This window comes from Halichoerus grypus, chromosome 14 (genome assembly GCF_964656455.1).
Source record: "Halichoerus grypus chromosome 14, mHalGry1.hap1.1, whole genome shotgun sequence".
Classification (NCBI taxonomy): Eukaryota; Metazoa; Chordata; class Mammalia; order Carnivora; family Phocidae; genus Halichoerus; species Halichoerus grypus.
The window spans coordinates 41,362,077-41,389,098 of NC_135725.1; the positions used below are offsets into that span (position 1 = coordinate 41,362,077).

Sequence of the window (27,022 nt, forward strand, 5' to 3'; positions counted from 1 at the left end):
AAAGATTCACTGCTGTTCTCAGGCATCCCCTTCTAAAAAGGTCAATTTTTTTTTTTAAGACATAAAGTTATTAGTTGAGCAGAAATCAGTGCAATAACTTTAATCAGATTGCTTTCCTACTGACTATGATTCAATTGCACTGAACGGTAGGTATGTATCTAGTTTTTCTCCTCACTTCATTTGAGAAATAAACATACTCATGGCAAACAATTCAATGCGAGCAAAAAGAGGTACTGTGTAAATAAGTCTCCATTCCCCACTCCCCCCACTCCCTCACCCCCGATTTCAAGATCCTTTCCCTTCCTGATGCAACAGTGAGGAGACATTTCTTGCGGGTGTTATCCAGAGATATATGTAGGTATTAACACACACATACACATAGTGTCAATGTATAAAAATCATTTTGTTTTGCGCAAATAGTCATATATCGTGTGCATTACTTGGTGCCTTTAAAAAAAAGTGAAAGTATCATTGAAGAATTTTAAAAATAAGCACATACACCTGCTACATTAGAAAAAGTAAGATTCCTTGTTAACAGGAGTTTTAGTGGGGGAGGGGAATTCTATATTTTTGCAGTAGAGATATTTCGCTTCAGTATTTTCTTGTAAGGGCAATAGTGGCCTGGGGTCTGTGAAGGAAAACCTTAAGAAAAGGGAGGAGGGTTGACCCAGGGCTCTAATGACCATGCATGATATTGCTCCTACAGAAGATAATGTTCCAAGGCCCTAACAACTAAGTTTTTTTTTTTTTTTTTTTTTTTTTTTTTTTAAAGATTTTATTTATTTATTTGACAGAGAGAGAGACAGCAAGAGCAGGAACACAAGCAGGGGGAGTGGGAGAGGGAGAAGCAGGCTTCCCGCGGAGCAGGGAGCCCGATGCGGGGCTCGATCCCAGGACGCTGGGATCATGACCTGAGCCGAAGGCAGACGCTTAACAACTGAGCCACCCAGGCGCCCCCCTAACAACTAAGTTGACTACGCATCCAGATTTCTGTAGGAACGGCCCCCACTTATGCCTCTTGTCCTGGCAGAGTTTTTAAGAGCTCCCTCTTTTATTCTTGAAATGGTCCCAGTTTGGATGACAAATCATGTAATCACCTCAGTAACAACTAATTGACAAATTAACAAGTTAGGATCAGCTGCAAAGATGAAAAAGGCAGTCTAAACCCCTAGACAGTGAGGGTTTGTCTGGTTGGGACCCTGGTTCAGTTACCTATGAGCCGTATGATCTGGGTAAATTGTTTAGCTACTATTTGTCTCAGTTTCGTCAGCTGTCTAAAGGGAAGAATAGCTGCCTCCATGTGGTATTATAAACATTTGATTAAGTAATGTAAGTGAGAAGCTCATCACCATGGCTGGTTCATTTGTAGGACTCCAGGCGCATAGTTATTTATATTACCTATTATTTTCACCATGCAGCGCCCCCCCCCCCCACAACTTCATCCTTATACTGCATAAAATTCCACTGATTGAGATTCATTTAGGTCAACAGTCATCATATTCTAAAAATGGATCACGGTATAGCCATTTAAGAAGAAAAATTAGGAGAGTATAGGATAGTGATTGTCAACTGGAGGGATCCACCCTCAGCCCTTACAGAAGAGAGGATCAGAGTGTAGTTTGAAAATACAGCAGCACTTTGCACTCCTGATTTGATTCAATTTTGGCTTGGATATTAACATTTTAAAAATCTCAGTAACATTAGAGAAGAATGCAAGTGTGTCTCGTCTAGCAAAGGTGAAACACATTTGATATGCTGGAGAGACATTCTTTTTTTTTTTAGAGAAGAAGGGAGGTGGGGGTGGGGGGAGGGGCAGAGGGAGAGGGAGAGAGAGAATCTTGAGCAGGCTTCACAACCAGTGTGGAACCTGACCTCACCACCGATCTCACCACCGATTTCCTGAGTGGAAATCAAGAGTCTGAGGCTCACCCGACTGAGCCAGCCAGGCGCCCCCTGGAGAGACACTCTTGTAACCATTTTTACTGCACAAGCAGAGCTTACTAATCTACTGGTAATAGAACTACTTCAAAGAGAGAGTTCAGGAAAACTTAGAACCAATCACATCTCAGTGTATCTTACCATCGTGTGTAACCTCCCATACATTTATTATTTCCCCAAAAAGTGCACCTTAATGGATCTCCCTCTGGCAGAAGCCGCATCTCAAACAATGAAAGACAACTGTTTGTTCTCACACCTAGGGACTCCCGAGGTCTTTTAGGGAAGGATAAAGGAAGCTGGCCTCAGGGTAGGAGTGGAGGGAGAGGACAGAGCGATTGAAAGAGCAAAAGCAGGTATTTCCCCTTCATATTCATTTTCTTAAAATTGAATTAGGTTTCTGTGAAAAGCTGTTTTGTGGAATAACAACCTCTTTATGGTTTCACCAGCTGAGACATAAAAGGCCATTTGTGGTGTGCTGTAAGTTCTGAATGCAAGAGAAAATGCCCTACTTACTGGTTATTTTCATGATAATAAGAATAATGTTTGTAAATAACCTGACCCATTTAACCAGGGATCCTCAAGTCCGCCTCTCACTGTGGTATATCATCACTTTGACTCTGGGCGAGAGGGTTGCCTGAGAGCTTGATTTATTGTCACCTTACAAAATTCCCTTCTTATTCTTCATAGGTAGTTAAAATTTTAAAAGCATCATTTGACCTTTTGAGAAGGGAACATCGGAATACTTCTGGCTTCTGCCGTTACTTCTTATCCAAATAATGTACAATTTTCTAAGTATATTTGAAATAATGGACTCAGTCCAATAACTAGACTTACCTCTGAGCTATAGGCCAATGGAAAATTTTGAATGGCACACAGCACCCTAGAAAGCTCCCTTTCACCTAGCTCTAGAATGCTTCTGGGTCTGTAGCCTTGGGAAGGCCCAGAAGAAGCAAGGGACAGTTAGTTTAATCATCCTCATTAGGATGGCACAGGGGGTTATAGAAGGTGAATTGAGAGCTTGAGGACTAAAGCAAGGTACAAAAAAAACAAATCAGGGACAAGTTGTTGCCTAATACACCAGATTTTGCCCCTGTAAGTTGGTGATGTAAATAGAAAAATGAATCAAGGCGGGTCAGAACCAAGCGGCAATGTCATCATTCACTTTGAGCCAATTCTGAAGTTAGCTACAGGGTAAACAAGAAAGCCGCGTAATCCTGCTAGAGTGAAGACCACTGTGCCATACGCGGGAAACGGTGGACTGAGTTCTTCCTGAGCAAGGCATCTCGGCCGGACCACTGGTGCCTTGAACCTTGCGCTAGGACGCGGAGTCATTACAATACACGTGGTACGCTCTCTGGAGGGGGCGGGTGCTGTATGCCCCGTTTGGTACCTCTAATCCACACAATCACACCCAGAGGAGGCCCTTCTATCCCTGCTTCCCAGGAGAGGAATCTGAGTAATTTGCACAAAGCCACACGCCCGGGGGCGGAGGAGCGGGGATTTGAACCCAGGTCGGGGAAGCAGGGCTCTTCCACTGGCCCATCTTGTCTAGTCCCACATCACCCAGGTCTCTGCCACACTGGGGTTCCTGTCCCCCTAACCCCAGTCTTCTTCACTGTGACATCTGATTTCTCTTGCTGTAGATTATCAAAGTACCTGCCAAATGAAGCTCTGGGTCTCGACGACTTTGGCTGGTTTAACGCCCCCAAACGGAAAGGGTGTTACTGCCTTCCTGGCCACTTCCAACGAGCCCACAAATTTTGTTTCTGTTCCTTTTTTCAAGGCCATGTCTTTGCTCTTTCCCCCATTCCCCGTTTTTTTATTCCTTTCCTGCAGCTTCTCCTCCCTGTTTTTTTTTTTTAAACCCAAAGGCATTAGCCCATACCCCTCAATTCCAACCTGTCTTTATGACTAAAACCCCCTTATGAGCAGGTGGTTGTCACTCCAGTGCTGCCAGGGGTACGGAGATTGCTGAAACTAGCCCTGTACACCAGTACATTCCACAACGATGGCGTGACATGATCTGCACTGTCTCATGCAGTCACCACTGGAAATGTGGCTAATGTGACTGAGAAACCGAATTTTAAATTTGGTTGAACTTGAATTTGAATTTAAAGAGCCACATGTAGGGGCGCCTGGGTGGCTCAGTCGTTAAGCGTCTGCCTTCGGCTCAGGTCACGGTCCCAGGGTCCTGGGATCGAGCCCCCATCGGGCTCCCTGCTCAGTGGGAAGCCTGCTTCTCCCTTTCCCACTCCCCCTGCTTGTGTTCCCTCTCTCGCTGTGTCTCTCTCTGTCAAATAAATAAATAAAATCTTAAAAAAAAAACAAAAAAAGACAGGCAGGGCCCATGGCACAGTAATTCTACTTCGAGGTATAAATCTTCAAGATGCTCTTGCATCATAAGTGTATCAGGTTATGTGTGCAAGAAAGTTCATAGCAGAGCTGCTGGTTGGAGCCCCCAAATGGAACTCACCTGAGTGTCTCTCAATGGGATAATGGAAAATTGTGACATATTCATCCAGTGGAATATTGCCCAGCAACAAAAATGATCACAATAAATGCACGGCAGCTGCAACACTGCAGAAAAGCATCAAAAAGAGAATGAGAGTCCAGAAAAGGAAAAGCGAGCAAGAAAACTAAGAGATCAGAGAAGGTTTGGCAGACAGCGCAGCCCTGGAGATACTGCCATGTCTTTTTCTTTCTTCTCTTTCTTTTTTTTTTTTTTTTTTTAAGATTTTATTAATTTATTTGACACAGAGGGAGAACAAGCAGGGGGAGCGGCAGGCAGAGGGAGAGGGAGAACAAGCAGGGGGAGCTGCAGGCAGAGGGAGAGGGAGAAGCAGGCTCCCCGCTGAGCGGGGAGCCCGATGTGGGACTCGATCCCAGGACCCTGAGATCATGACCTGAGCTGAAGGCAGACGCTTAACCGACTGAGCCAACCAGGGACCCACTACCATGTTTTGAATACCGCCTTTCTCGGGCTGGGTACATGGAAGCTTCCCGACAGCGTGAGCCACAACTTGGAAATAAGTAACTAGGAGATACTAGCTTAGCCTGAGGCTCAATAAGACAATGTGGAGCTCTTAAGAAGGGGATTATTTGGCAAGAGGAAGATGACAAAACCGGAAAACAAAAGGTAACAGGCTCACTGCAACCTTGGAACACTTACTCCCAGTTCAACAAAGAGCGCTTGGTAGCAAATTCATTGAGAAATACCTGTAATTGATCACATACGGGAAGTTTAACGGCTTAGGAAAACTGTTTACAAGTTTATTCATCAGGTGGATATTGACTTAATCTCAAATAAAGCTCCTTTCACAAAGGGCTCAATACTGAAATACAAGCAGATCCTAATATACCATTGATTATTCTTTCGGTGCCCAGATAGGGTGGATCTGTTTGCCTTCTAGGTTGAGAGGAAGGAGGTGTTCCAGAATTAATAATTCAAATAGGGCTGTTACACCAGGAGAGGAGAGAAAAGTGTCAGAAGCAGTGTTAAGAATCTGGGAAGGCTGCCAGCGTGGTTTGCATGATAAGGGTGGATAAAAACATAAAGAGAAATATGATCCAGTGGTTGGTCTGTTTCCTTTTCATTTTTAAGGGTGGTTTACTTTTAAACAAAATTGTGCGATGTTCGAGTTACTATAAGAACATAGCTGATTAGAGATTTTTTTAAAAACCAGAGTTTCTGCAAGCAGTGTGCTGACAATAAGAGAATTTGATCTTTCTGCCGTTTTTTGTTTTTTTTTTAAAGCACCTTTCATGATGGCAGAGGGTGTACCCTGAAGATTTACACCACGCCATCTCATCTCTGGCCACCTTGCAGAGTGCCACCTATAATGCCATATCTAAAGCCCATTAAAATTTACAAATTAAAAGCCAGTGGGAAAGAACATAATCTTGGCAACTGCCTCTTGGGAAATCTTACAACTGCAAGAGCGCCATGGAAGAGTGCTTTAAATACCATTGTGGTTCATCCAATCTCCTCACAATTGTATAGGAGGGCATGTGGCCAAGGCCTTGCAGGGAAGAGGCCGGGGTGCCCGAGCTCGTGATTGGCTGGGGGGGCCGTGATGCTAAGCGAGCCACTTAGCCCACTTTTGCTTCATGAGGAGCACACCACATGCTTCTTTGCACATTCTTTTAAATCCTCGTGTGGTTGGCATTTGGAAAAATATCGGCTGCAACCAGACCTCGCAATCTTGATGACAGCTCTTGAAATCCCGTCTTTCTCACAGCAACATCTCCTGTCAGCTCCCCACCCCGTCACCAGAGAGCCTTCCCCACCCAAGTTGTGCTCCAAATAGAAAGAATTTCAGATGTACATGTTTGGCTGCCTCCTCTAAAGGCCTCGACAAATATTCAGGTGGTAAATAGCCCGAGAGAAACGCCGCTGGTAAAATTAGTTCAAATATTTCGCAGAAAACAAACCTGACACCACCATGACACTTGATAGCTCAGCCTCAGCAGTTCCGAACCTTTCCAAACCCTCTTGCCTTCAAAGCCCAAATGTCTTGTTTTAAATTGATTTTTTTTTTCCAAAGCCAATCCTTACCACCTCCTCCTCTCAATAAAAAAAAAAAAAAAAAAAAGAACCATATGGTTATAGGCTGGATGGTCCAACCAGGAATTTTACATTATAAATGACTCTGCTGAAGGTTAATATCCAAGGTCAGGTGTTATTAATATCTATTTGAATTTTGTTCGTCTGGTCTATGATATCATCTGAGTCACCTCATTGATTTATAACTTGGTAATCCCAGACCATCATTCATTTTCCTGAAATTCTATTCAGGGCTTGGTATCAGACCCTCTCTCTAACACCCTTTTTGGTTTTCTCTGATCGGTAGCTTTGCAGTCCTTGCTTTTATCACCTTCCCACAGGTAACACTGTACCTGGCGTCCAAGATCGTTTGGTTGATTTTTCACTGTGTCACCTTCTCCCTTTCCTACATCTTACTGTAGAAAAAAAATATATTAGCCCTTCTCTTGAGAAGTGTTTCATGGTATTTCTCTGCCTGAAGCCAGTTCTCCACCCTAGTTTCCAGGTAAACAGCTTCTCTAAACACATAGACCTGCGAATGTGTCTGTCACGAATGAGACATTGTTTTCAATTTAGCTGAAAGTCTTGGGCTCAAACCCCCAGTGGGAATTAACAATCCTCAGGATTTACGCTATGTGTTCGCTACACTAAGGGCTAAGGGCTTTGATGGATTCTCTAACTAACGTTCATAGCAAACTTATGGGGGAGGTGTCATTATTTTACCCACTCAGCAAATGAAGAAACGGGATTCAGAGAGGTTTAGGCAACTTACCCAAGCTCAGCCAGGAATAAGTGGCAAACTTGGGATCTAAGCCCTCAGTCTCTCTATTTCCAAAGCTTGAGGATATCGTTAGTTTCTAACTGCCTTCCTCTAATAATTATGCTTACAGTTAGTGGCCTGTCATTGTACATGGTACAGTTATTATACCAAAGTGGGCTGGGAGGTCTTTGCAAAACATATATTAACACTAAAATTATATCAGCATCTGGTATACTCATATACATTTTTTTCTTGTACATCTAAAAATAAAATCAACTTTTGAAACCATTGGAAAAGTAGCATATGCTAATATAGAAAGTTCTTAATTAGAAGGAAGGAGAAACCCCCACCAGTACTCCTAGCAATTCAAAGACTACCACAGTTAAAATTTTGATACTTCTTGCTATTTTTTCCATGCATAATTCATATATTTGTAATCTTCTGTATATATAAATTTGCATCCCTAACATGGGGCCAGAAACCCAGGGTGATCTTGATAAACATGCTGAATCATAAGATGAAATATAGTCAATCATTATTAATCTCATTGATTAAATTATTAAATAGACAATATATACACTTGTTCAAAATTTCAAATATAGAGAAAAATACAAAGTAAAAATCTCTCACTCACAAAGTAAGTACTCTTAGTCTTGACTCATAAAGATACCTTGCTGTCCAGAGTTTGAAGGCCCAAGCTCCCAACTGTCCTTCTTCTTGGGAGTATATGCCTGGATAAGCATATGCCAGTTACCAAAATTCTGGACCCAAGAGAATAGAGTCCAGAGAGAAAATTTTCTCCTAGCAAACATCCAACTTCTGAGTTTCTGCCTTCTGCCCTAAAATTCTAGATCTTCAACTAAGTCAGAGACTCTTCCAAAGAGCCATGCCTTATTCTATAGGACTCAACAAGCAATCACAATCCCATATGCCATAACAATTCCCACATTATTAGGCAAGCACACATAAAGGAAGGGGAGAGGGTAGTTTTATTATGCATCCTTATGGAGTAACACACAAGATTCCGTTAGGGAAACGAAATTAGCCTTATGATTTCTCTTTATAACATACCAGTGTCTGAAGTTCAATAACATGGATGTTAGTTACATACTAACATAGTTTCCTAACATAGTTTCATACATTCGCTAGGTTGTTTAGACAAACTACCAACACAGGGGAAGGCAGTCTTCGAGAACTAAGACGAAGGTTTTCAAGTGAAGAGAGTCTCAACATCTCTTCCATAGGATATAAGTTTCTTGAGATGTTGTTAGACATTGCACAGAAAAGGGGGATCGCACAGACTAATAAGTTTAGAAATTTTTAGGAGCAGAAAAAAAAAAAGAAAAAGAAAATTGACCGCGGAATACTTCTTAAGGAGTAGAGTTCCATATAGCACACTTCGGGAAACGGTGAGATTTTGGCAGCTTTGGCACTAACCATGTATATGCCTTGAGATTAGGTGACTGATTTTTCATCACTGTGTGTCTCAGTTTAATCAGATAATCATTTACTTAGTATGAAAAGATTATTTTTTAGACTGGTTTTGCCAGTAACTAGTAGAAGCAGATGACCTCTGTAAACTTGGCTTCGGACCCGTGCTCTTTTCGACCCCGCGGCACTGCTTGAATGGCAGACATGGTGTGCAACCAGGAACCTCCAGTTTCTTCATTTGAAACATAAATTAGGGAGCAAACATTTTTTTTATTAACATATAATGTATTATTTGTTTCAGGGGTACAGGTCTGCGATTCATCAGTCTTACACAATTCACCGCGTGGGAGCAAACATTTTTATGAAAAATGATATTAAAAATAAAAGGTAAGCCATAGATTGGAGCAAAACATTTGCAAATGTGTAGAGCCAACAAAATATTAATATCCAGAACAGGAGTAATCATTGCAAATCAGTAAGAAGGAGAGACAAACAACTCCATGGAAAAATGAGCAAAGGATAGAAACAGGCAATTCACAAGCCATAAACATATGCCAATAAATATATTAAAAGACTCCCTGATTTATCAGGAAAATGCAAGTGAAAAGAAAGTAGCATTTCACATCTCTCAGACTGGCAGAAAATGTTAAGTCCGGCAAGGTGGGCACGTAGATTGGTACAATTATTTTGGAGAATAATGTAGCAATAATTGTAGAGTGAAACGTGTACCTATTTCACAACACAGGGCATCCACTGGTAGGTACATTTCTTGAGGCAGTGTTTCCCAATCTCTTTCCCATCATGACACACATAGAGAATGATAATAATTCACACAACTCATTGGCGGAGCCCGAGGAGGCTGCAGCCAGTATTCACCCCAGTTCCCATCTACCTTCCCTGAGGGCTGAGAGGCTCCACATCCTCTACCCAACTGTGAGACACTGCTGGTAGGAAAGCTTCACCCTGGAGAAGCATGCTCTGTGTGCTCAAGGAGATATGTATAGAAATGCCCGCTACAGAATTTTTTTTTTTAAGATTTTTTATTTTTTATTAGAGAGAGAGAGTACAAGCAGGGGGAGCGGCAGGTAGAGGGAGAGGAAGAAGCAGGCTCCCTGCTCAGCAGGGAGCCCGATGTGGGACTCGATCTCAGGACCCTGGAATCATGACCTGGGCCGAAGGCAGCCGCTTAACCAACTGAGCCACCCAGGGGCCCCGATGTAGAATTTTTAGGATACAAAGAAGCAAAGCAAAATGGAAACAACAACTTCCATGCCCCTCAGTAGGGGAATAAATAAATAAATTCTGATACACTTTTGCAAGGGAACACCATAGAGCATCAGAATTAATGAACTTGGATAAAGGGATGAGTTGCGAAACGATAATGTTGAGCAAGAAAAGCGAAGTGCAAAAGAATACGTGTACTATTGCATAATATATGCAGGGAAAATTTTAAAACAAACAAAACCATATGTACCTACATACCTATTAGGTAAAGATATGAAAATATGGATGGGCAGAACATCACCATCCTCAGGGTAGCAAATTGCCTCGGAAACAGAGGGAAGGCAACGCGATTTGATCATGGGCGAGGGACTCAACTGAGTCCCTATTTCTTGAAAAGCAAAAGTAAATGAAACAAATGTGGCTATAAGTTATGTGTTAAATCTATGTAGTAAATACATTGGTCCCTAATACATTTTTTCACTATACTTTTTGTGCATTTGAAATATTTGGTAATTCAAAAAAAAATCTAGATCGATGGTTTCAAGCTTGGATGCACATTGAAATTACTGAGGTGTTTAAAAATTTTTCCATGCCAGGGCTGTACCACAGACCAATTATTTCAGAAACTTAAGAGGGAGGGCCTGGACATCAGTATTGTTGAAAAGCTTTTCCGGTGATTCTAACATGTCGCCCAGAGTTGAGAAGCACTGAATCAGATGAGCTCAAAAGTTTCTTTCCAGTGGTATCCTCTATTTCTAAACATCTTAATTGTACTGTTTCCTCATACGGTTTCATGTGAACAAAACCGTGTGCAAAGCCAGGCTCTGTTCATACTCGCTAAGAACTTTCCTTCTATCAAAACGAGTTATCTTCTGGTGCTCATGCTTCTTTTGTTTTCTAGAACCACATGTTACTCCTCCCCCATTCAAGTTCATCTCTCCCCCTTTCTCCTCCCACCTTTCTGAGTCCATCCGAACAGGCGATTCATCCAAGCACCACAAACAGGCTCTGAGTCATTCATATGCATTGCTTTTGAACATATTAAATAGATCCATATGCTTATCTACAGTAAGATATAGGTTTTTCCTTCAGAAAATAGAATACCAAAAAAAAAAAAAATCATTCCAATGTGTACACTTTAAAAATTTTAAGCAGGCATCTAAAATGAAGCAGAAATTAAAAGTAACTTGGACCAGAATTTTGAACATTAAAACATTACAGCAAATTGGTAAAACATAAACCAAATATATAGATGTCTACTTTATATCCAAAAAAGTTACTCTTTCCCTGCCACATACACGTAGACAGCCCTCATAATGGCTCCACTTCAATCAGAGTTGGATCACAAGTAGAACAGTAACGAATGTGGCCTTTTCCAGCATTTCTACCCCTAAAGACTCTTTATTATCCTCTCCAACTTCAGAAATTCCTATGAAGTCATCATCAACCAATCCGAGCTTCAAATGCTTTGAAATAACTCATGTAGCCAGCCACACTGAGTTGATACAGAATCAAAGAAATGTGACATTTGCCTTAGCCTGGGCAGTTGTGTCATGGATAAATGTATGATTTCCATTAGATTTCCCAAAATATGGAAAAATCACTTTCAGACCCTCAGCACTACCTCTGGGGATACTTATCTTAGATGAGAACCACTAACCAAAGTACCATTGCCTTGCGAAAACCCTACCAAAATCTGATCTCAGAGACAGTAAGAAAGGGAATACTGAAACACAACATATGTCAAGAGCCTAGGAAAGCTTCCAGCACTACCTAAGGTTCATTGGAAGGCAGACTGATATCCCAAGAGGGGAAAGAAAGGTAGGAAATCATGCCACAGTTATAAGATCGGACAGACCTGAGTTTTAATCTAGGTACCAAAGCTTTCTAAGGCATGGCCTTCAGCAGATTACTTAGTATTTCTAAACTTCAGTCTCCTCAAGTATAAAATCCAGAAAATAAAAATAGCGACTTCTATACCCAACACCCAGATCGTGGCTTTTAATACCAGTCCCTGAGATGGGAACCAGGACTCTTTGGAGAAATGGCTAGTTCCACGTTTGGGGCAAGGAATCTCTAAGATGAGCCTGGAGCATCTTGCAGTGCCAGAAAGTAAGGCAATTAACTCCAAAAAACAGAACAAGGAGGGTATGTCAAAGGGACATGAGAGCCAACTCAGAGTGCTCCCAATGGCTAAATCGGAGACAATTTAATCAACAAAATAAAAGTGGTATGCGATTATAACCAATAGTATAAAATAAGTATCCTTGAGTCCATACTGGTACAAATAAATGATTGAATCCATGAGTGGGGAAGAAAGGACAAATCGCTCATATAGCAAAATTCCCAATAATTCACGGAAATAGTGCCCCCCTCAAAGAGGTGGAGCATAACCCCCTTTCCCTTAAGCATGGGCTGTGCATTTTTTCCAGAGTACAGTATGGAAAGGAGGTTGGTTGGGAGTAACTTTGCCGTGGAGAAACCTGACAAACACTGCATCCACGTAGCTCAGACACCTGAACACACGCTACGTCATGTATTCAGGCAGCTTAACGTTATCAGTGATAAATCATGTTGGTAGTGGGCACTCTTTTTTTTTTTCCAAGGTTTTATTTATTTATCTATTAGAGAGAGAGCGAGAGCAGGGGGGCAAGCAGAGGGAGAGGGACAAGCAGACTCCACGCTGAGCACAGAGCTTGATGTGGGGGGGTGGGGGCTCGATTCCACGACCCTGAGATCATGACCTGAGCCGAAATCAAGAGTGGGACGCTTAACCGACTGAGCCACCGAGAGGCCCCAGTAGTGGACACTCTTGACATGATGTGATGGGAACAGCACTTGACCTCTGTGGTCTTCCTCCCAAGGACTCATTATCTAGTATAATCATGGGAAAAATCCAAATTGAGAGACATTTTACAAAATACCTGATCAGTACTCCTCGGAACTGTCCAGGTGAAAACAACAACAACAACAACAACAACAAAGATGTTTAGGTCATCAAAAACAAGAAAAACCCAAGAAACTGCCATGGCCAAGAGAAGCCTAAGGAGACATGTGGTGTCCTGGGACAGGAAAAGAAAAAGGACATTAGATAAAGATGAAGGAGATCTGAACAAAGTATGGACCATAGTTAATGATAATGTATCAGTATGGTTCATTACTTGGGCAAAATGTACCAGACTGATGTATGATGTTAATAACAGGAGAAACTGGGTGGAGGTGTATACTGGAAATCTCTATACTGTCCTTGCAACTATTCTGTAAGTCTGAAACTATTCTAAAATAAAACAGTCATTAAGAGAAATAATTACCTCATAGGGTGGTGGTGAGGGTTAAATGAAATAACATATTTAAAGCATTTAGCACGGTGCCTGGCACACACACAAACTAATCCTTGGTAATTATTATTGGCAAGCAATATTGCAGTTAATTCATGAACTGCTTACCAATCTAGTCCAGAAGCAGAATATGCACATTACTTGAGGAGCATTAGAGAGGGGTCTCCTAACTCCTACCATCTTCACTGTTTGTGTTTGTAAAGATCAATGATCTTGAGGATTCTATTATTGTTGTCCTTGCTGGGTGAGTCTATCCAACCACTTTTACTTTTCCAGCATTATTCTGCGTGTCAGGATAGAACTCTGAGTAATGAATTGGACAACGCTTCTGGATTATGAAAACTTTCTCTGCACAGGGAGAGCGCTGGGCAATGCTCCTTTAATAACTTTCCTCCAACCCTGTCTCCTTATCCAACAAATTCAACTTTAGTCATTTTATGAGAAACGTGCTGCATACACCTCCAGCGTGTTGGAGCATCTCTGCAGTGTACAGCACTGGCCGCAGTCTAAAGAGTCCATTTCACCATCTGGTATTTGCTTCCCCAATATCTCTGGCTCCTACTCACACTTCCATTCCTTCTACTTTGTCCATGAAGCCTCTTTGACCCTGCTCCCAACTCATATTGGAAGTCACAGACACCTCCTTGGTGGGCTTGATTTGGATTTGCTGTGGGGCACGGGGGCACAGTCCTGTATGGAAGGTGTCTGTAGGGATTCTCATAATCCCTCCTGGTTTGTCAGCTCCCTCTGGGCTGAGGCCATCTCCAGCTCAACCTGGTAACCTTCTCCACATTTAGCACCAAGTCGGGCACATCCAGTGCTCCAGTCAACATATATTATTGAAGTGATGCTAATTTGGACGCCATCCAAAAGGTAACTGGAGCACTCAAATATGAGGATTCATCTACCTTAGCAGAGAGCTCCAGAGGTCTCTACTGAGTTGTCTGCAGGGACGATTCCCAAGAACCTATAATAAAATAAAATTAAAATAAAAGCCTCCAATGACTGCCTTCTTTCTCCTATCAGTTTTGTCGTGCATAATATCATTATAATTCTCCCCCCTCGTTTATCAGAATCAGTCATCTTTTCTTTTGTTTCTTGTTAATGTGAGTGACAGTGTTTTTGGCAAATCAGCAAATACTGGAATGGGTAAACCCAACAAGTTCCATTTCTTCAAGGCCATGCATGGGAGGGAGTTTTGAGGTCGAACTGCGAATTGCTGAATTATGCAAATAGCTAAAATAAGACTTTTATCATCCATTTGTCCATCCATCCAACCTCTTTCAATAGTATTTACTGATGGAGATGACACACAGGGGTTATACCGGGTACTGGAGATTCAAGGGCATATAAGGAAGTCCTTGCCCTCAAAGATCTCCCAATGCAGCAGGGGGAGACAGACAAATGAGTACAAAGGCAACATGACAAGTGTCATCATAAGAGTAATGAGGACACTCTAGTTGGAGGGACATATTCATAGAGGAAATGATGCTTGGGCCCCAAAAACAAATCAATAAAATCACTGATCGTTTCCTTCCAACAGCTTCCATGTCTTGCAGAGGATCTAGAAGGCTCAGAAAGACCCCTGTCTTCGGACATTTCCAGACACTGACCATCAGCAATCACTGACCACCCTGAGTCTCAGCTTCCTCCTCTGTACAATAGTATTCCTGCAATTATTGCCTAAAAGGATCTTGGATTTCCTGGGAAGATCAAATGGACAATCTCTGCACGCGCTAAAGGGCCGCGAGAGTAGAAGTGAATTATTATTACCTTATTTATTACAAAGCAAAGGAGAATGTTTTCCCCTTATAACCTCTTCTGCCCCACTCAACCTCTGCAAGAATTGAGAATTTTATGAGGATCTGTTCTTTCTCTTAGATGATCTATTTACTTTTCTGTTTTTACTAGACGGGCGCTGGGTGGCTTCCTCAGCCCCTGGGCGCCCCTGATATCAAGGCGTGCTGTGAGCGCGAGCCTGACAGCCTGAGTTGGGCATCATCAACGTAGGCGCTACCCCCAGGGCTACTCAGCACGGGATTCCTGGACAGCAGTTGGGGGTGGTCCGATTTTAGAACCCAGTGTTTCCTTCCGTCTAGTCGGACATGGATTCCTATTTTGTGGCAGCAAAGGAACAAAAACGAATACAAAATCAAGAGATGACGCATCTTAAGGAAGAAAACTTGGATCCCGTTTGAAAAAAGAGAGCAGTGATTGAGAAGTGGGGTGCGGGGGTGGGGTGGGTGGATGGGTGGGGGGCGGCGGCAGAAGCAGTCGCAAGGGTCCGAAAACCATCTCTGACAGGCTGGCACGGGCTTGGCGTTCTGGATAAATCCAAAGCAAACAGGCCTACAGGACCTGGAGCCACATGCTTTCCTTGTGAGCCCAACGCACGTAAAGCTCCCTTAATCCACACAAAAATAAACCTGAAATGTAAGCCGGCCCAGATCTGGACCCAGTGGGACCTCTTTCCACCACCCCACGGCCCCCTTCTCCAACCTCCGGGGCTGGGGAGGGGGGGAGCTTCCTCCGGCCGGCGTTCATTTCACTGAAAATTCGCCCCCTCCCTCCCCCACCCCGTCTCGTATTCTTTTGACATTTTTGCCACCCAAACAGCATCCCAAAATGCCTCATTTGGTGACATCACAGATAGCCACGGGTTGCTTCTGCTCTCCCATCTGTTCCCGCAGGCCTTGCCTCAGTGAGGGCGATAGGAAGGCAGTGCGGAGTCGAGGCTGGGGTGGGGGTGGGGTGGGGATCGGGCCTTTGAAGCTGTTTTCTATCGGGGACTACAGCTGTCAGTGTTGGCCGCGGAAGCTAGCGATTGTCCTTGGAGCCCCGTTGCCGGCAGTGCGCTGTGCTTTGGGGTATTAATTGGGCTTTCATTATGTGGATGTACCCAGAGGCTTTGCAGTCGATTCCTATACCTATCTTGATTCATAAAAAATGCCAATAAATAAGAGCTCTCTCCCGGCCGCTTTTCATCTTTTTTTTTTTTGATAATGAGTTGGTTTATGTTTTCCCCCAATGTACTTTCTTTCTTTTTCTTCCTTCCTTCCTTCCTTCCTTCTTTCTCTTTCTTTCTTTCTTTCTTTCTTTCTTTCTTTCTTTCTTTCTTTCTTCTTTCTTTTTCTTTCTTTCTTTTTCTTTCCTCTTCTTTTTTTTTTTCTTTTTACACATTACCGCATAATAGATCACAGAATCTTTGGGACAATGGACAGGCACATTGGCTAAATCACCTTATTACAGTTCCATATAGTTGAAAAGAGGCTGAATGCTAAATTATCAGATCCCGGCCATTGTGGAAGCCAAGGCAGAATAATGCTCCGAAATAACACTGCAGGGCCTCTGTGCACTGATTTTCCTAGGGGCCATTGGCACGCCTCCTGCGAGAGCGCTGCATTGAGTCAGCAATCCCCTGAAATGAACCGCGGGGCCCAAATTCAGCCTGGGAGTGAGTCTCTTTACTTTTCGGCAATATTATAGGTGATGAGATATTTTAGGGCCTGGGCTTTCAGGGGAAAAAAAAAAAATCTTGCTTTGCATCTGTGTGTCCCTATGGGCGGAATTATTGTATTAGCTTCGAAACGCCCTGCATTAGGCATGTCACAGACGACTTCAGCCTGCAGAATTACTGTACGTTCTCCCACACAAAGTGGGGACGAAAGCAGAAATTGCACATCCGTTTCATTTCACTGAAACTTTTCAAAGGAAGGAAGGATGTTCATTAAAAGTTAACAGTGACACAGCTGTGCAGAACTCTCAGAGAAAATGTCATTGTCAAGGGAGCCTGACTGTGACCAAGTATCATTCTCCGTAGCTGAATGTGAGGTTCCTGTGGGCTGGTGAGCTGTTAATGGCATTGAAAAAGAAGAGCAGTGTCCCCAAGAGTGTGGGGATGCAGATGGATTTGGGGAGGCCATTGTTCCAGCCTGCATGCTATAACTTTAACAAGGAGTAAACATGATTTTGTTTCCAAAAACTAGGTATAACCAGGGATCCTAACGAAGCTCTTCCTCTTGTTTCTGGGAAGATGGGTGGACACCATTTCTTCATAATAAACTTTGTACGGCCAGTTCTCTCTCTGTCTCTCTCTCTTTCTTCCTCTTTAAATAAAAGGCCCACGGATATTAAGTGGGCAACGGGTGGGAATGCAAAAACAAAGAAACCAAACAAAAAATCCAACTCCTACCAACACTGAACTTTAATAAGATTGCTGTTACTATGTCCGACTCCATGCCATTTCTGCAGGATTATATTCAGTTATTTCTCATGCGATCCCTGAGAAAAACAAAAATCAGGGCAAACAGCAGCGGCTTTGGTAAATACGCGAAGATAACTGTGTATTCCTGCCATTAGATAAATTCCCCTTAAACTGCTTGCAACTGCTCCGTGATGGCTATGGAAATTTGGGTAGGAGTAAAGATAATAAGTAAGTGCTAATTTTGGAGAAAACCCATAGTTCCCAATTCCAAGAAATTTAAAAATATCCAATGTGATACATCTCTTTATGAATTGAAAAATGGGTAGGGGATAAAAAAAATTTTTTTTTCACCAAGATTTAAAAAATCCTTTCTCAAGTCTTCATCTGACCCAAGACTAAGAAGGGACTCAGAACCAATTTAAGAAAACCATTAAATTCCCATTCAAGACCATATGGAGTCATGATTATACTATGGTACAAATATTTTCTTTAAACTTAATAGGGGAATAACAAATCAGCCAGCAATATGATGCGAAACCTTTATCCTACTGAGGTGTTCTGCTTCTAGTAGCTATACAAATGCACCTCTATTAATTAAGGTATGTTAATAAGGAAGAAAATAAGATTCCATTCAGAAGGGTACAAAGAAGATATAATGGGCATGCACTGCCTTTCAGAGCGCACAGATAAAACGGAAAAATGACAGATATTAAAGAGATGGCGCCATTCTGTCTTTCTTCTGGTTTTCTCATGTTGCCTGGATGGTTCATCACCAATGTATTTATAGTAATGACCTCCATTTATTTAGTGTCCACTGTGTTCCAGGTTCCACGCAATATGCTTACCGGATAGAAATATTTCCCACACCATGACGGGTTACATTCTTGGAACTGGCAAAGATCAATGGCTTTTTATTTATTTTTGATAAGGACTTTGGAGTGGGGTATAATAGTAGAAGACGAAAAGGACAAAGAAAGGTATTTCTCTGCATTTTGTCGGTTCTTTTCCATCTTTCAGCTTAATTGCTTCTTGATTGAACTCACAGCCTGCAGGAAGGGGATAAACCTCGGAATATCTGTGCTATTTCTTCTCCCTGAAATAGCTGCAATTTTTCCCCAGGCCTCTTCTATTCTTTCCCTTACCATTTCCAAATCATCCTCGGCCAGCTCGGAAAGCCTGGAAAGCCAGCCCGGCCACCTGAGGGAACTTCGCCCGAATGGCCACATTTCCTGAACCTCCATTCGAGACACGTGGCCTAAGAAGGGCATTTGAAAGAAAAACTGCCCAAACGCTGTGAAACTCAGACTCTCCCAGACTATCCAAGGCACAGAGTTGGCATCCTTTTAGGAATCACAGGGTTACGTTTCAGGATTGCGCACCAGACGACCCCAAAGTGGGCAGACACGAGGATTCTTTCCACATCACGAGAGCATTTCTGACAAGATTCCCATAAACTCTGCCTCTCCCAGTTGGGGCCACTTTAGAATGTCTGCTTCGGGTAACTTTCTCCAGAGTGACTATCTCAGCAGCTCAACTTCATAGGCATGAGCAAGCAGAGGCTCCCACAGCTTGAGGGTGACGGGCGTCTTTATGGAGCAAAGCAAGCTGTTAAAAGCAAAACAGAACAAGAACAAAGAGTTCCCGTACATACCAGGACCCTGTTCCACTGACAGTCTAGCTCTGACCTAGATATCTTTTAGATTGGTGTCAGAGCAATAGTAATATTCTATAAAGTCATTCAGCCCATGCGTTGGAGTGTAGGGATTTGATCATCGGGACCCGTATTGTCCAAAACAATAGCCTCTCGCCACATGTGGCCCCGAGCCCTTGTACGTGGCTGGTGCAGATTGAGATGTGCTGTAGGTTGAAAATACGTGCAGGATTTGGAAGATTTAGAACACAAACAAAAAAATAGTAAAATATCTCGTGTTTGATTTAAATAGATGCAACTTCAATATCAATACTGATTATGTGTTGAAAAAATATTTTGAAAATCAATTTCACCTGTTTCTTGTTCCTTTTTAAAATGTGGCTATTAGAAAATTTAAAATTACATGGGTGGCTTGTGTTTACGGCTCACATTACATATTTCTGTTGAACATCGCTGATCTAGACAGCTGAACAGAGAAGTAGCATGTGAATTTACAGGCTAAGGTGACAAATTTTTAGAAATTACTTCTGCTTTGTTCTTAGACTTGTGGTTAACACTAATACAAAGACCCTACATACAGGCTGAGAAAATATTTGACGTGCATACTTTTGTTTTCTATGTATGTATTTTTTATTAACATCAAGTCTCGTTTTTAATTAAAAAATAGGAAAAGATCTTTTAAACAATTAAAATAGCTTGAAATACAAAATTGCAAGGTACTTAGTCTTTGGTTTTTCACTTTTCGTATTCCAAGAATTAGAAATAATGATTTTGTAGATCTCCCCGACCCAGATGATTATTAAAATAAGTTTACTTGGATTAGATTTTTAAATTCCTTAAATTCAGAAGTTATGTTCAAGTGAAAAAAGGCAATGTTACGGCTTTGGTTGTTACAGTCATTACTTTGAAAAGAAATAAAATACTACACTATTATTTAGTGGGAATTATTTAAAAGTTGCATATATATTTTAGGTTTTATTGTTTTTTTAATGAATCAAGAAAATTCTCAATTTTTTTGAATTAAGCAACTCAGTAAATAAATACTTAACATTTAATTTAAAGCAACAGAGTATTGTCCAAATGTACTCTGTGCCGGGCCAACTCACAATGTTCATATTCTTTCACAGAATGTCAAAATCATCTTATATGACAATTTCACCTTGATGCGAGTAACAGCTAATCAGCAATAAAAAACAAGTACTAGATCAAAGGCAAAAACACACATTTTTCCTTCACTAGCAAGTCCCGAAGTTTTAAACTTCCATAGCAAATTCAAAGCCTGCTTTCACAATAAATAGTATAATACAAATAGCAGAATGCATTAAAAGAGTAGCTTTAGAATCTGTTTGCTTAAAATGATTCCATTTTGCACTCATGATAAATACTTATCTTTAGATATAAAATATTTTCACTCGAGGACAAGATTCTTGCTTGATAAATGTGCAGGGATACTGTTATTTCTTAATCGGAAAGCTTTAAAATATGTGCATTCAGAAATGTTTGCCGTATTATTTGCCAACCAGAGTTGTTTTTATTCTAAAAGAGATCAGTCTAAAGGCCGACACCAGGGGGATGGTTTTGCAGAATAAAAGCTATATGATTTTCCCCTTGGATTTTCTGTTGTTGTTGTTTCAGTTTGTTTTATTTATTTTATGGCCCAACTTTGGATTATTGAAGCGTCAGGTAAGAAGCCGTAAAATATACATGCTACCCACCCTGAGTAACATCCAGACCACAGCTGTAACTCAAGTTAAGCCACCAGCTAAGAATAAAAGCACCAGAAAACAAACCAACCAAAACCTAAAGCAAACAACATGCTTATCACATAATAACTATTGAATAATGCAAATATTAACAAAGCAAACCAAGCAGGGGGCCTCCATCTCAGGAAGAAGAAAAGCCAGCAAAGAGAAGGCAGTGATTGGGAAATCAGATCTGCTCTTCCTCCCTGGTTCATTACTGAGAAAAAGTGGATCAGGACTGACATCTGCTGGCCTTGTTAATGGGATGTACCCACTGAAACAAGGGTCTTGGAGAACAAAACATTCTGGTGGGGTGATATTGCATCACTGGCCTAGGGAGGAGGCAAAGGTTTGGCAAAAGCCTTGCTGGTGAGCCACCTGAGAAGTGGCCAATCAGCCACCACGCCTCCTGCCCAGTAGCCTCAGTTTTTCACCTCTTTGATATTTCATCCTCATAACCAGCAACGTTTTTCTAATCACTCCGAGAGGGGACAGAGTATTATATAAGCGGGTATCTGGTTAGAATCGCGCAAGTTCCAAGGAGCGGCGGTCAACTAGATGCCTAGTAGATATGACAAGACAATGTCAGATCTTTATCAAACGGCTCATTGGGGAATCAATTACTTTAAAAGGCAAACTCTGTGTCCACACCCTGACAGCCTCAGTAGCTTTCAGCAGTACCGGGGGGTAGCCGCTGCTTGAGTGTTCATCAAGTCAACCACCCAAATCTGACTTCTGTCGTTCCCTCTTCCGCTCCCGCCATTTCTCAGATGGAATCTCTCTCACCATACGGACAGCAGGCTTGTGAGATTCTGTCCTCGTGAGGTCTTGCTTCTAATCTCTAGAGTCTTGGTTTTCTGAGCACAGTTTATCCGTCATTGGGGAAGGCAAGCTCTCACTGGCTTGAAGCTACGAGATGTCTGGGACAGGTTCTAGCTATCTAGTCATCTTCCTGGCACCTAGCGCACTGCCTACTACATAATAGTCACTCAACAAATATTTGTTGGCTTACTTGGAAAGTGGAATATTCTATATTTTCCCCAGGTTGCTTTTAGGAACGCAAGGATCGGAACAGAGCTCAGTAATCTAGTGTTTCACTAGAAACACAAGTTTTCATTGGGAATGAGCAGTGATGCTGAGTACTTTGTATCGCCCACCCGTGCCCACTTCCCTATCATTTTAATCTCATCTCTTAAGGGAGGCACAGTCCTAGTGTGTGTAATCACAAATTAGGCCACGGTTTATAGATATTCTTCTCCAGAACAATCTTTCACATGCTTCATCTCGATGATAAAATGAGACTGATGGGCTAGAAATCTCCACCCCCCAACTCTTTGCTTATGTGAATTCCAAAGTGTGTCAGAAGAGTACATGACTGCTCTCGCACACGTGTGTGTGCCTTCTGGTGTATGTGTGAGTGTCTCTGGACATAAACAACTTCTTACTTAATTTTTTTTTTTGTAAAGCATATGGAAGAAATGAAGCCTGGAAAACTTTCCGCAGAGACAGAAGGAAGAGAAAGCCCGAAACTTTGACTGCTGAGCGTTTAAGAGGCGCGCGCTGATCATACACTATCTTTAAAGACTCTAACAAAAACTATCCAGCTCAGGACAGAGCTGAATCAGATTGCCACCTCAAACTGCATTTTCAGAGGTGGAGGCAAAATAGTGCATATAAATCATTAGCTTTAAGGTGAAAATTGTTGGCTTATGTCAAAAAGTGTACAGACCCTATTCTCTCCTTTCAACCTTCTTCCAGCTTCTGTACTTTGTTCCTAGCTTACGCAAAAGAAGAACAAGAGAGTTTCACTTTTCTTAAATATAGTTGGAGCAAAGGTCCTTTTTTTTAGCAAAAAAATTCCGAGGAGATAATTCTGAGTATTTGTTCCATGATTAGGAATGCTATGGATTTCATAATTTCTATACATACCTATATAGGTAATTTTTAAATCCTCTAAACCTCAGGATCATTCTCAGATTTAAAAAATGAAATCTTAAGAGGAAATAAAGGACTTAAATTATTGGTTAATATCATCTCAATATTTATAACTCTAATTTCAACAGTTTTGTTGAAAACATGTTAATTTACATTTTGAAAAAAATTGAAGGGGGAAATAAAAATCATCTTGTTCAAAAACTTTGCAGAGCATTTTGCTTTTTATATACCATGGTAACCTAATAAAGACACCATCACTTGGCAGATGGCGTGGCGTATTAGCCTTGAAATAAAACACGAGATGCCAAAACTATTAACTCCAACGTGCTCAGAAATTAAAATAATTTTTTTGGATTCTTTTTTCCAGCATTTTTTTCTTCTTTCATCCTGCAACAAAAAGTAGTGAACTTGTAAAACAACAACAACAACAACAACGAAACTTTCAGAACCTACTCAAAGGCCATTCGCAAATACCAGGAAGTATTTGAAATACGGAACCTGTTTTAGGCCAACACAGACAGACTCTCCACTTCTGAATGGCTTGAGCAAAATATTTCTTTTGTCTTGCTCTTGCATCTTGTCCCAACCCCTGTTCAAACATGAACATCTAAAATCTAAGGATCCATAGCCATGAAACATTGCAGAAGGGATCCAGGCCATGGTGAACCCTGTTCAAAATACAGTCTTGTCTCTTTAAGAGATGGTAGCTTTGTGCGTGCAGACTCAGCAGCAATGCAAGCCACTCAGGTCTGGTGGCCATGCTCCATATCCCTGTTTTAGGGGGTCATTGAAGAGGTGGGGTACCCCTTTCCTTGAAACTTCTCCTGTTTTTATGGAGGCTGACATTCTTATAATTTTTAGGATCTTAATTCTGATTATAAGTTATATTGGATCTTTCCCTTCTTTCTTCCGAAAGATCTCATTCAGAACAGAACTTTTTAACCTTGTCTGCATCGGGGCTAACAAAAGTGCAAGAGAGTAATGCATGTCATAGTTTTTCAGACTAAAATAATACAGGATGAAAGGAGATGGTCTTGTCAGAGAGAAAAATTAAATGTCTTTGCCCCGTATTAGCCGGCTGTCTTTTAAAATGTTGTCATATAATTTCAGTGTCACCTAAAATGTCTATAAATGCAAATCTTTTTCTGCCAAAGGGATGTCATAATTCACATTCCCAGAAAGGAATTCTATGCCCGAAAGAGACAAACACAGATTCCCATGACACATACTCCAGTCCACTAGCCTCCTAAGAAAAAAGAAACACCTCAAAGAGAACCTTCCGAATATATAGACCAAGGCCATAAACCTCTTTGCATTCAATTTTTTTTTTGAATTTTCGGATTGAAATATCGGTTATGTCCTTTATGAAAAGTGAAATTTTAAAAAAAACTCTTAAAAATAATCTGGCAGTGTTTACTGGTCTTTCCTCCCACCTCTGGTTTTTACTTTCCTTTCTGTCATGTGACCCTATCACATAACTAAGCAAGGGCTTCCACAGCCAGTTCTCCGGCAGGGGACAGGTCTGTGTTTGGTCTAGCTAATACTGAACAGTAGTTCTATTCCTCTTGTTGCTTTAGGTTTTACCAGCCCCTACTAGTCATCAGAGGAGCCAAGAACAGAAGCATCAATAAACACACTTACTGGGTCAAGGATTCTTTCATTTGATAAATATTGGTTGAGTGACTACTAAGTGCCAGGCACTCTTCTAGGCCCTGGAGTTACTGTGGTGAACAAGACAGGTCGAGATGAGGGCAAAACCTCAAAATTCTGGGTGGATAGGAACCAAGACCACATGCATAGACATATACAGAATAAAGTAGGTCACTTCCCACTTGCTCAAAATACTCTCTGCTACCAGCTTGCCATGTTGGCCAAAATTTCCATCATGAAATCAATTCCTTTGATTTAGTTTGATTCCCCATCTTTATTTGGAGAATTTCTCATCTTGGGAGTTATAATGGGGACAGAGTCTGTTGCTCACTCTATGAGCTAAAAATGCAGAATCGGTCCTCCCAGTCTTATTTGCAACAAGGAGGTAGTAGCCACATGATCTGAGCTCAACTCATCTGATACTTTTTAAAAAATATTTTATTTATTTATTTGACAGAAAGAGCGACAGAGAGAGCAGGAACACAAGCAGGGGGAGCGGGAGAGGGAGAAGCAGGCTTCCCGCAGAGCAGGGAGCCCGAAGCGGGGCTCGATCCCAGGACCCTGGGACCATGACCTGAGCCGAAGGCAGACGCCCAACGACGGAGCCACCCAGATTCCCCTAATCTGATACTTTTGCTCTGGGCTTTGATGTGGAGCTAGTGACTGAGAGAAGCTAGAACCATGGAGAACCCACTGGGGCTGCGGACAGGGTGGCAGTAGCAGCAGGACTGTCCTTTCAGGGGGAGGAGTGTTCTGACAGCACCGGGTTTTGATGCTGGGGACACCAGTAGTACGAGCTTCGACGTCCAGCCTTCATGCACCAGTAGCTCACTCATCTATCGTTGACCATGATTTTGGCTGTGGTTTTAGTTTATGGACGAGACTCTATAGTTTTTCACCCATTTTCCCCTTACTCTTGGGCATACAGCTGGACTATATCTTTCATGTCTATATAGTCTCCCTTTTAAATCAGGGGTGACCTTATTACTAAGTTCTGGCTAATAAGTTGCAGTCAAAAATGCATGTGACACTTGCGAGTTAAACCCATAAAGCCCTCCCACCACATCCTCCACAATCTCTCCACTTCCATCTATTAGCTGGCTAGTGATGCTCACAACAACCTGGAGTCACATGTTGGATATGCACAGCCTTCATCAGCCTGGGTCCCTGAATGGCTGTAAGGAGCAGAGCCTCCGCACCGACTAGATTTTAGTGAATGAGAAATAAACTCTCATTGGATTATGCTACTGAGATTTCAAGGTTTAATCTTTATAGCAGCTAAATTTCCCTAATGTACTCATTTGTACCAGAAGTGGAATGTTGCCATAACAAAAGCCTAAAATACACGTGGGTGGCAAGGAAACTGGCTTGGAAGCTGGACGGATGAAGGTCTAGGTGATGCCCTGTCAAAAGCTTTGACAAAACTGCCCCCTGCTAGAACTCAGAAGACAGGTCAAGTGTATGTGGACTCTTTAGTTCTAGAGGAAAAGGTCGGAAAACAAAATGTTAGTGGGCAAGTTACAAAAAGGCAGATGAACTCAAGAAAGAATTGGCTGGTTTTCAGACAAAAATGCGACTGGAATGTCAGAAACTAGAGGTGTTGAAAAGTTGGAAAAATTGACGGCTTCCAAAACTCAAGCAGTAAGAAATCAGATTGTGTAAGATTTAGCCCTGCTGCTCAGATCAAATCAAGGGTGAGGTCTTCCTATCTAGGCTCTATGGCCCCAGGCTATAGATAGAGAGGGTGTCATGGGGACCAGGAAGCCAAAACAGAAATCAGGCTTGAGGATCCTGACGAGGAAAAGACTTTGGGTATGGTTACTAGCATGGGAGGCTGGTAGGAAGCAAAAAGGGTAAGAAGTCTACTAGGTTTTTGAGGAAATTATACTGCCAAAGAAACCATAAGTCTGGACTAAAAGAAGCCTTTGAGGATCAAAATAAGTTCTAGGCTCCCAAATTTATCAGAAATATATGGATTTTGAAAGTTTTGCAGCCTCCAAGGAGGACATACTTTCCTCTATCCCTAGCAGAGTGGTCAAGGAGGAAAAGGACAAAGAAGAAACTTCCGGATGGTAGAGTCAGGAGCCATGAAGAACAATGAAGAAGAGAATTCTCCCAGAAAGCAGATCTAGGATCTCTACTATAAACTTTTCTCACTCTCAGGGCAAGGTCTTCACAAAGCCTGCCCGTGAGGATTTAAAAGCTTTAGGGACCAATGACTGCTGTAACTCTTCTCTCTTCCACAGGAGGGGAGTTACCGTGATGATTTTGTCCTTGTTCCACCACTGTATATCAGATATGTTGGGGAGAAGGCAGTAGGGACCTTGTCTTTCTAGTTTTAGGTCGCTGGACCATGATGAGCCATGGATCCAGACCTGCTGGAGAATACTGAGCATCCCTAGGAATCTGGGCTTAGAGCCAAACTCAGTGATTGGACGGTAATTTGGTTTATCCTTCCTGGGTGTGTGCATGTGTGGGGGGGTGACGGTGTCCTCTGTGTGGGAGGAAGCATGGCATAGATATTTGGTGACAAGGGATGGGCTGGGACAGAGACTGGTTAGCTATTCCTCTTTCTGACTGAGCCTCAGCTGGACTATAACTTTAAT

At 42.0% G+C, this 27,022-nt stretch overlaps 1 protein-coding gene and 1 long non-coding RNA gene across 9 annotated transcripts in view; one reads left to right on the forward strand and one right to left on the reverse strand.

Moving 5' to 3' along the window:
• NFIB (nuclear factor I B) overlaps nt 1-27,022 on the reverse strand; it is a 436,890-nt gene that overhangs the window by 291,201 nt on the left and 118,667 nt on the right. The window lies entirely within an intron of this gene.
• The window catches only part of LOC118524168 (uncharacterized), a 56,813-nt gene that overhangs the window by 27,338 nt on the left and 2,453 nt on the right, over nt 1-27,022 (forward strand). The window contains exon 3 of the long non-coding RNA XR_013444013.1: nt 8,974-9,059. This is a non-coding gene — a long non-coding RNA (uncharacterized LOC118524168). The remainder of the gene's footprint in view (nt 1-8,973; nt 9,060-27,022) is intronic.